Raw genomic sequence first — 11,821 nt, 5'->3', positions numbered from 1 at the left:
TATAAATAACTAAACAAACAATAAATTTTCAACCTATGTAGCGAGCTTTGGGCCAATAACTTCCGAACCAGTTGGCCTTAGGGCACTTGGTGTTGAAATACTCCTACGAGCTTAATTACTCATATTTCAGATATAGTAAAATTGAACATATTTTATTTTATTATTATTATTTTTATAGAGTTTTACCATCATACTCAAGTAATCACTATTGATTAGGCAAGATGCCCAGTTACTACATAAAACTAATGATTTATTGATTTTTTTTATAACCAAAACTTTATTGTTTTACGCGAATAATCACTACTGATTAGGTAAAATGCCCGGTTACTAAGAAAAAGTTAGAATGTTTTTCTCAAATAAATCACACATTTTCCACTGCATTAGATGTCACCTCAAACAAACCAAGAGAACTAAATACTCACAGCCGCAAGTATATGTCATGTTGTGTGTGTGTGTGTGCTGGAATGGTTTAATAACATGCATCAGATAATAGATAAGTAAAAGCTATTAGAAAGAAGTGCTCATAAATTTAATTTTTCAGGAGAAAAGAACAAAAATAGCTTTTATTAGAAAATACAAAATAGAGAAAATGATGCATTTTAGGAGTAACAAAAGGAACTTCTTAATCTGCCATTTTTTAAAGCATGTTATACCAACTATCCCCTCCCTTTAACTAGATGAGACATTATCCTCAATGTATAAAGAAAAAAAGGTAAAGTTTAGAAGACTGCATTTGATAAATGTGAAGGAAAATAGACATCTATAAACAAATACACCTAGTATATAAAAAAATAAAAAAGAATTACATATGAAGATTCAAGTCCATCATTTTACGCTTCTTGCCATTTTCAACATGTGACTAGTCTAGTGATAATTGAGTAGGTTGGTTTCAGGCTAATATTCTTGTAGTCGATCAATTAATTCAGTAACGAGTTTGGCACGGACAAGGATTCCTTATAACGAAGGGGAAATGAAACTGTGCCTCACAGTATCACCAAAAGACATCATCAAAGACCATAGTAATAATTTACATCTAACAACCCGATAGATATTTAATGAATGTTTAGTTGTGCCTAGGATGTAATAGTGAAAATTTCTTCTAAGGTGCCAAGTCCACCTGGCAAAGCAATAAAAGCATTAGCATGTTCAATTTTTGCAATAAGACGTTTATGCAAACATGTGATAAGGAGCTCTTCTCCATTTGTTTTTTCGATGATGTTTCCTCTAGTTAAGGCTTTTGGGACTATACCCAAAACTTGACTTCCTCCAATGTCTGTAGCTTGCGAGACAGCCCCCATTAATTCAAGATCACTACCTTCATATATTAAATGTATTTTTCTCTCAGACATACCCTTTTAAGATCTTTGACAGCCTCAACAAAATTTAGAGCATGTCTAGAAGTTAATCCATAAAATATACAAATATTTTTAAGCTGTCTAACTGGAACTGTTGCCATTGTGATTCTCTTTCTTTTAAAGATTTGGATCATACAAGAAAGAGATATATCTAACAAAATATTTATAAATCTAAGAAAGGCAATGCATCAATGATAATAAATTCGGAGGTTGGCAATTGTCAAACAGAGTGTAAGAAACAGTTGAAATGATAATTAACTAGAACCTACAGGAAATTTCAAATAAATAAGTCTACGAAGTTAGAGTAAAGTAATCATAGAAAAATAAAAAGGATATGTATTGGTAGTTTTGATTGTGCCTAACATCTTCCTTTGATTTTACGTCTAGTAATGGCTTAAACGCCCTCTATAGATTAGGGATAAGCTTCTTATCCAATTTCTTATAAATTAGCAAACAACGTATTTTTAAGTCAGATTCCTAAGATTTAATTGTGCACTTTCTTTTAGGAATTGTGTCCATAAATTGTGAATCTTGCGTCACACATAGCCACTTGGATATGTCTCTAGAGATTGCAAGATATATCTAATAATTCTTTACATAGGCCATCCTTAATGAACTTTTTTAGCAAATGTGCTTTTCCCAAGACCAAGCATGTAAGAAATAAAAAGATTAGAAAACTCACTTGCCAATCAAACTTTTGCTTCAATTATCCAACAAATATCATTTGAATCCCATAGATCATTAACAAATGTAATCGTTCAACACGAGCTTTGTAAATCTTTTAAAGAGCATTTTGAGAGAGAGAAGGAAAATACTTATGTAATTCATGTTGTATTTCTTTCATACTTGATTTTGAGGTTTTAGTTATTAGGATGAACTAAAAAAAACCAAGTGTGAGAGTCAAGAAAAACAAAACAAGTAACAAGATGAGATTTAGTTTCCACAGTAATCAGGATCATAGAGAATAATTAGGATCATAGGAAAATACTTATGCAAAACCTGAAAAAGACAAAAACACAAAAACACAAAACAAAACCAAAAAAAAAAAAAAACAAGTAACAAGATGAGATTTAATTTCCACAATAATCAAGATCATAGAGAATAATCAGGATTAGACAGAAAAAAGGTTTCTCAAGACATTGAGTTTTCCAAGAATGGTTTCAATCATTGTCCATTTAGTTTGAATTCATTACTATTCTTCGGACTTTTTATTTCTGCGGCTCCATGTGTGTGTACATTTTTCACAATAAATGACCATTCTGCTTTGATTTTAACTTCCTTGGCAACAAAAATAATATGAGAATTATAAACCAATACTTTTTGACTAATTTCAAAAGTTTTTTAAAAAATTCTTTTATCATGAAAGGCTTTGGTTCTTACCTTAGTAATTCTTGAATTTTTATATGCATCATTCCTTAATTCCACAAGTTCATTTCATTGTAATTTAGATAAATTAACAGCATCATCAAGATTTGAATTAAAAGTTTTAACAGCCTAAAATGATTTATTCTCAAGTTCAACCAGTAAGTGGCAAAGTTTACCATAGACCAACCGATAGGATGGCATTCCTAAAGATGTCTTAAATGCAGTATAGTAAGCCCAAAATGCATTAGTAAGTTGAAGAGACCAATCTTTATAGTTTGGGTTAACTATATTTTCCAAAATTTGTTTTATCTCCCTATTTGTTAATTTAACTTGATCATTTGTTTTAGGGTAATAAACAGTAGAAACTTTACATGTAATTCCATGTTTTTTCATTAAAAACTCAAATGACTTGTAACAAAAATGCTTACCTCCATCACTAATAATGATTTGAAGGATTCTAAATTTGTTCAAAAGATTTGCTTTTAAAAAATGGATCGGATTTTTTGTGAATGTTGTGCCTAAGAGGAAGCACTTCAATCCATTTTGAAATATAATCAACAACAATCAAAATATATACAAATCAAAATGATAATTAAAAGTTGGCACATAAAATCTATTCCCCAATAATCAAATATTTCAACAATAAGGATGGGTTTAAAGGCATCATATTTTGATTTGAAAGTGACCTAAACATTTGATAATTCTTACACGTTTTAAAAAATGTATGTGAATCTTTAAATAACGTGAGCCAATAAAATCTACACTGTAATATTTTTGCCGCTATCTTTTTTGAAGAAAATTGGCCTTCACATGCTTTAGAATGGCAAAATTGAATAACAGTACTTACCTCGTCATCCGATATGCATCTCTAAAAATTTTGATCAGCACAATATTTGAACAAGTATGGATCATCCCAATATAAACTTTTCACCTTGATTAAGAATTTTTTCTTATCCAAGAAGTTCTAATCAGATGGCATTTCACCTATCACATGATAATGAACAATGTTAGCATACCAAGACATGTTGTGTATAGAAAACTAAAATTTATCATGGAAAGAATCATTGATGGTGTTATATCAATTGAAGACTCATTTGTGAGTCTTGACAGGTGGTCTGCAACAATGTTTTTGGCTCCTTTTGTCTTTGATTCTAAGGTTGAATTCTTGGAGCAGTAAAATCCATTATATTAATCTAGGCTTGGTATCGTGTTTAGATATTAAATATCTAACGGTAACATGAGCATAATAAACAATAGTAAATGAACTAATTAAATGCGATTGAAATTTATCCAATATAAATATTACAGGAAGTAGTTCTTTTTCAATAGTGGTATAATTTACTTGGGCACTATTAAAAGTTCTACTTGCGTAATCAATAACAAAGAGCTTATATTTATTTTTTTTTTCTTTGGTCCTAAAACAGCTCCAATAATAAAATCCCTAGTATAGTTCAAAAGGTAAAGACCAATTAGGGTGTTGCATTATAGGGTTGATGTTAAAAGACTAATTATCTTTTCAAAGACTTTCTAACAATCTTTGATTTACTTAAATAGTGTGTCTTTTATCAGAAGGTTACAAAGTAGTTTGGGTATGACACTAAATTCTTTTGTAAACCTCCTATAAAACTAGGCATATCTTAAAAAATGAACAAACTTCCCTAGTTGTCTTTAGTGAAGGTAATTTTGAGATAACTTCGACTTTGACTTTATCAACTTCAATTCTTCTTAAAAACCTGACATGGCCTAAGACATTTTTGGAAATGGTCATGAAATGACATTTTTTCCAATTTAAAACAAGTCATTTTCCTTTGCAACTTTCCAAAACTCTTTTTAAATTATAAAGACATGTATCAAAATAATTTTTAGACACAGTTAAATTACCCATGAAAACCTCCAAACAATTTTCAACTATGTAACTAAAAATGTTTAGCATGCATCTCTGAAACTTTGTAAGATAAATGCAAATGTTCTAAATGGGCATGTGAATGTGGTATTTTCTTGGTCTTCTAAGGCTATAGAATTTGATAATATCTTGAGTGGTCATCAAAAAAGCAGTAGCAAGGTTGTCTTTTATTCTCTCGAGAATTTGGTCTAGAAATAAAATGGGAAAATAGTTTTTTTTAGTGGCATCATTTAATTTTCCATAATCAATGTACATGCGCCAATTAAATAGGATTTATGTCAGGATTGACTCACCTTTCTCATTTTTTACAACAGTTATTCTAGATTTCTTTGGTAATACTTATGTTGAATTTATCTATTTACTATCAAAGATAAGATAGATAATTCCTCTATATAGTAGCTCTCTAGACTTCATTCTTTACTTAGTCTTCTTTGTGGTTGACGGCTTATTTTGGTATTTTCCTCTAACTGTATTTTGTGTGTACAAATGAAAGGGTTAATGCCCTTTTATGTTCTGCAAGGTCCAACCAAATGCAATTTTATGCCTTTTCAGAACAGTCAGTAACTCACCTTCTTGGTCGTTTGTGAGTTAGGAAGAAATTATCATTAGATAGATTTGCTAATCTTCTAAGAGTCCATACTTTAATTCTTCAGGTAAAAGCTTCAATTTAAGCTTTAATGCTTCCTCTTTTTTTGGTCCCTTAAAATTGTATCAAATCTTCAAAGTTCAATTTGCTACTGTCATCTTCAGCCACCTACGGAAAATCAAGGATAGAACATATGTTAGCAATATTACATTCTAATTCTTTACTTGATTTAAGTAAACTAGCAAAAACAAATTTTCATACAGTTCGTAAATTTCTTGTCCTGAATATGTTCTTCAATGATTGGTTTAATTAGCTCAATCTTCTCATTCTCATTGTCTTCATCTTCGTTTTCACAAGGTCGTTTACACATATTGAACACATTAAATTCCAATGTCATAGTGTTAAAAGATAAATTCATCACTCCATTCCGGCAATTAATTAAAGCATTAGGAGTGCCTAGAAATGGTCAACCTAATATGACATAAATTTATTTGCATTCATTAGTAATTGGTTTAATTTTCAAAATAATAAAATCCGCAGGATATATAAATTTATTGACTCAGAATAATATATCTTCAATTATCCCTTTTCGTACCCTAATTGACCTATCGACAACTAAAAAAATAGTAGAAGTTGGTTTTAGCTCACCAAGATTATATTTTTGCTATACTGAATAAGTAAATAAGTTGACACTCACACAACATGTTCAATTTTATAGCCACCGTAATGCAAGAAATAGTTGGACAAAGCATTATTAGCTGAGAATAAAACTTAGCTATGTTGTTAGAAAGTTTTTTTTTTTTTTTGCACCTTATGTTTCCTTTTTACAGTGCATAATCTTTTAGAAATTTAGCACAAGATGGTACATATTCAATGATGTCCAGCAAACGATTGTTGATCTTCACTTGTTTAAAAACTTTATAAATCTTAGGATTGTGGTTAGATTTCTTTGACTTAATTACTGCTTGAGGAAATGGGGGTACATGAGAAAAGTTGATTATCTTTTAATGGGTTAGAGGTTCATTCAACTTTTCCTTACTCTCTGAAATTGACTCTTTACTAATTTCATGACAATTAAAAATGTATTTTTCGACCACTTTACCACTAGGAATAGTTATAACCAATTTAATTTGGCTCATATTTTGGTTTTCATGTACTAATTGAGGATGTTGTTGATTCTTGGGATTTTATTCTAATTGAGAAGGAAACTTATCTTTTTTTTTTTTTAATTGTGAGGGCTGATGTAAGTTTGGAGATGGTGTCTATCAAATTGGTCGAATTTTGCATGGTTTGGTTATTGATAGACTCTTGTTTTCAATGAATGAATGCAATATATCTTTCAAGAGTTTTTTTTTTTTTTTTTTTGGTGGGACATAAGGTAGGTAACCTTGTGAGTTTTGAAAATTCTGACATAGAGGATGTGGTTATAAAGTTTGTGCATGATTGTCATTTCTCCAACTGAAATTTGGGTGATTTCTCTAACTGGAGTTATAGGTCTATGAGTATAGATAGGGTTCAACCTTTTGAAATTGTCTATGACATTTGATTGTTCACGCAAACTTTCTTTCAGAGCTGGCAAGGTTAGACAATCCTGCATAAAATGGTCAGTGGAACTGCAAATATGACATGAAATATCTTGAATAGATTTAACATGATCACTCTTTTTCCTTAAGGTTGTGCATGCATTTACCAAATAGAGATAATTGGGGTTTACTCGACTACTCATAAACTATGTCCAAGTGTTGTGCATTCTCTGCTATATGTCAAGATAATTTAATGCATCTTCAGGACTTTTGTTTCTAAACTCATCATTATACATCATTTCAACAACTTATCTACTAAGGATGTTAATCCCGCATAGACATGTGACATTAACCACAATGTTTTAAAAACATGATGTGGGAAAATGTTACGTAACTCTTTGAACTTATCCCAACATCGGTAAAGAATCTCTCCTGACTTTTGAGTGAAGGTAGTGATTTGACTTTTAAAAGAACTAAGGTGGAAAGAATATTTTTAAAAAATTTGCTTGCATTTTATCCCAAGTTGTGATAGATCCTAACCTAAGATTTTGTAGTCATGTTTTATCTTTTTCCTTTAGTGGAAAAAGGAAAAAATTAAGTATGATTATGTTCATGCTATAATTTTGATCAATACAAGTATTGCAAACTTCCTCAAATTCTCTCAAACATAGGTATTGATTTTCATACACAAAACTATGAAAAGTAGGTAAAAGTTGAATGATACAAGATTTGAAATTAAAACGTGATACTTCACAAGGGAAAACTATGCATGACAGTGCTCCTATTCTAATAGGATGTATGAAATTGCTAAGTGTATGATGTTCATGCAAATTTTGTGGGGTTTGGTTATTTCCTTGCTCTGAAAGTTTATAAGATTCGAAGTTAGCCATGTTTAAGGGTAGTGAAGGTGATTTTCTAATTAAACTGCCATTATTTGTACAAGATGAATGTCTCATAGAATGCTGATGATGTATGAGTGAATGTCAAATAAGTTAAAAAAAATGATGCAGAAACAAGTAATGCATGAAACATTAAATGAAAATTACGCAAAATAAAAAAACTAAAAATTAAATAAGCAAGCGATATACAATATATATATATATATATATACAAGACTTTAAAATAACAATAAATAAATAAGAAAAATAAATAAACTAAAAATTAGTTAACTAAAATTAAAATAATAGGCGGTTGAACTAGCCATATAAATAATTAATCAAAGATAACAACATATTAACAAAATATTAACAATTTAGGTAGTATTATAGAACCAGCCACCAACAATAATAAAGCATAAAATAAAATGCAAAAAAAAATGGAATTAAAGAAAAATGAAATTACAAGAAAGATAAAAGAAAGAAATACTTACCTCGAGAGGTGGAACTCTTTTCTTTTAAAAAATCTCTTAAAAACTACCGACTAATTAGGTAATCAATTTAAATTTCAAGCCTTAATTTTAATTTTAGAGGTCCAAAATCCATGTTCATTTAGCCTGCGAAGGACAAGTCATAATCAAGCTCCAATTCACTTTACTAGTTCAAGGACTGAAATTTTGGTATTATTATAAAACTTGTGAAAACTTCATTTTGATAAGTACGGGGTCAAATCACAGGGAATTTAAAAATATAATAGTTAATTATTAACAAAAATTAATTGTAGAAAAGAAATTTATAGGGAACAATCTAGAAAAGCACTAAAGTTATGAGATTTACTCTCGGTTTTTAAATTATAGTCATAATGCTCTCTCATATTTGTATTTTGCATTTATTTTGCCAATTAATTGTTATGTCATTTAATTCTTAACCAACAGTTTGTATAAATAAATATGGGATCAAGTACATAATGTTGGTGTGTCGATATCATGTCAAAATGTCATATAGATTCAAAGGGAATGAACATCTATAAATTAACATGCCATAAAAGTAACCGGTAAAAAATGAATACAAATTATAAATATGTAACAACTAGAATAAACTTAAAACTGTTGGGATTATGTGCTCTTTTAAAGCATATTAATTTATTTTCTGATTAATAAAATATTTGAGACATTTTCAATTGCATAAATATTTTGAATAAGGTCTGTTTAATCATATTATATGTATTTATGTGATCATCATATGGATTCACAGAAGACATAAATACAAGTTATCTTATGATTAAATAAATTAAGTTCGCAGTTGATAAATAGAGTTGGGCGCTCTATTTATGTTTAGACTGTAGTGAATTCATTGAATGATTTGTCTTAATCGTGTATGAATTTATTGATGTAGTTTGACTACATTGAGCTAGATCACATACGAGATTTAATTAACTTTGAAATGACTGTCAGACTTATTAAATCTCATAGGCATTGATTTTACTGTAATCTTAATCTTGAGTTAGTTATGTTTTCATGATTGTAATTGTTATTCCATTTGAGTTACCAATGGACACGACACACAATTGTGGTCAAGATTACCCGGTATTTTGGTGGGAGCAATTATGAGTGTTGGAGTTATAGATTAACAATATAGAATTTGTACAACACATCTCTTGATGGGTTTTCAGCACTTGATCATAGAATTCTCTGGCCAGAGTGTGTCAACATATTTAGTATGTTAAAAATGATCATTAGAGAAAACAAGTAAGTATCAAAGAATAAGATGTAACTAAATCGATTGGACAGTTGAGATATCGATTTAATTAACGATGTGGTACAAAGGATTATGCAGTAAAGAAATGATGTGGCTTGAGACGAATTATTATTCGAGCATACAATTATAGAGGCCAGTTCCAATCTTTTAGTGGAGTAGATTTGGAATTAAATAATTGGGCTAGTTTAATTACATGCCTAATTATTATAGCCACTATTGTATGTTCCCAAATGATCTCCAGGTTAGCTCATTTAATTGACAGCGCCACTACTGGATTAATAAGCAAGATAACTAGCTATTTGGGTTAAAAACCTAAATATAATATTTAGTGGGAGGCTCTATGTAATGTACTTGTGTCTAAGAGGTTTTGTGTTATTTTACAAGGTGGGCTCCTATGACAAAAAAGAAGTAATGTTACTTTTGGTTTATTATTTTTAATTTAAATCAAACTTGATTTAATAGAATTAAATAATATAAAAAAATGGAGCCTAGGATTTTCACTAGATAGAGATACAAAAGAGCTTATTTTCTCCCCAAAGAAAAAAATAGCAGCCACTTTATACGGATCAAAGAAAAAGATTTTTTCTCTCTAATTTTGAGAGAAAAATTTTCTCGTGCTAGTTGCTTTAGTGGTGATAAAGGCGCCCACGCGTCAAGTGCAGATCAATCTTGAGTCATAGTCTGGAAGATTATTTGGTGGCGGATCGTGATCTAATAGGAGTGGTGGTGACGGATCGTGATCTAACAGAAGAGATGGTGACGGATCGTGATCTGGGAGTCTAAATCACTTCAGCGGAAAAAGTCAAATCGGATTTTCTAGGTACGATTTCAAGATTACAAATTCTTATATATTGTATGAGAGCGATCCTAAAAGTTTTTATAAAAATTAAAAAACTGATTTTTCTCCAACAAGAACTCACTTAAGAGGGTAATTAATTTCATGATCTAAATCCTCAAGCTTCACCCTTCACCTTAGTTTATTAAATTAGCCATTTATATTGACAAGAAAAACACTCATTTTATTTAATAACTCATGATGTACAATAAAAGAAAATTGAAAAACAAAAGAGAAGACAAGAAACTTTTCCTCTAAAATTCACTCTAGATTTACACCCAAAAAGCTCATCCCTAAAATCCACCACACAATTCTCTCATTTCATTCTTTCTCCAATATCTAGCACACCTAATTAAGCTCTTGCTTTTATGTAGGCAAATTTTGAGTGATCAAGTGTGGGTATTTACATGAAAGTTTTGGTGAGCTTACGATTGCAACCATGGGATGAGATTTAATAGTGCAATCTAGGGGTCTGAAATTGCTACCATTATGGATCGTTGAATTCAACATAATTAATGGCTACATTTGAAGTCAAAGTAAGATCCTCCTTTTGATCTTCCCAATTTGATGTGTTAAATCTAGTACAACAAGGTGCATGTGAGCTCGGACATGTGGCACGATCTCAACCATTTAGAAATAATGTCAGATAAAAAAAGACTAGTGATTTTTCTAAAGGTTTCTAAGTCTCCGAAATCTAAATTTCACATCCAAATCTTCAATTCAAGCATCTTAATTTAGGAATTTCCTACAAAGCATATCAATCATACTTAAAAATATATAAAAATAAACAAGTCATAAAATAGGTTAAAGATTTGTAAATGTGATGAAATTCTTAGTGTTATCAACATTGTAAGTACAAAATAATGATTTTAATATTTATTAAATATACACTTTCTAGTGTTAATCAATTTACCTAGACATCAACTTTGTTTCACATAAAAATACAATTTGAGGTCTATGCAACTCAAGATTTTCTTTTAGAGGTAGGAATGTTTAGTCATTCTGTAAACCCCAAACAGTTAGCTAAGGATATTCATGGCTATTGACAGGATTGGGTTCCAGCTACCACCAATGAACCCTCTATTGTTGAAATTGATACTTCCATTACCTCCCTTATTGTAGCATCCCGTAGAGTTTAAGTTGTGCTGAAGGGGAATTGAGTTGATGGTGTTTTGGTGTTGTTTTGTTTAGGCTTACTTTCTTATGTTGTTTGGTTTTAGGGCTTGCTCAGTTTATCTCACTATTAGGTCGTTTGGAAGCTATTAGCCGAAACCAATTCCTCTATGCTTACTTGTGCTTCTAGCCTTTTTTTTTTCATTTTCTTTTTTCTGGCTTGCGTTTATTTCAATTGAACCCATTAACTTCCTTCTCCTTTGTCTCCAAATTAATTTGGGCTTGATTTGGTGTTGTGGTATAATTGTAGTTTAGGCCCAAATTATTGCATTTGTTTGTGTACATTTCAACTTTAATTTCCCTCACTTTTTCTTTTCCAACCTTTGTGCCCCGCTCTTTTTAGGATGTGATATTACTAGCTACCTTTATTAGTTTTTTTTTAGTCAACTTGCTGCTTTCTTGGAACTTCAACCTCTTTTATTAATGATGTTTCAATAACCTTCTCCAC

The sequence above is a fragment of the Citrus clementina genome, unplaced genomic scaffold (assembly GCF_000493195.1).
Source record: "Citrus clementina cultivar Clemenules unplaced genomic scaffold, Citrus_clementina_v1.0 scaffold_1, whole genome shotgun sequence".
NCBI classification, from domain to species: domain Eukaryota; kingdom Viridiplantae; phylum Streptophyta; class Magnoliopsida; order Sapindales; family Rutaceae; genus Citrus; species Citrus x clementina.
This window is presented reverse-complemented; position numbering follows the sequence as displayed.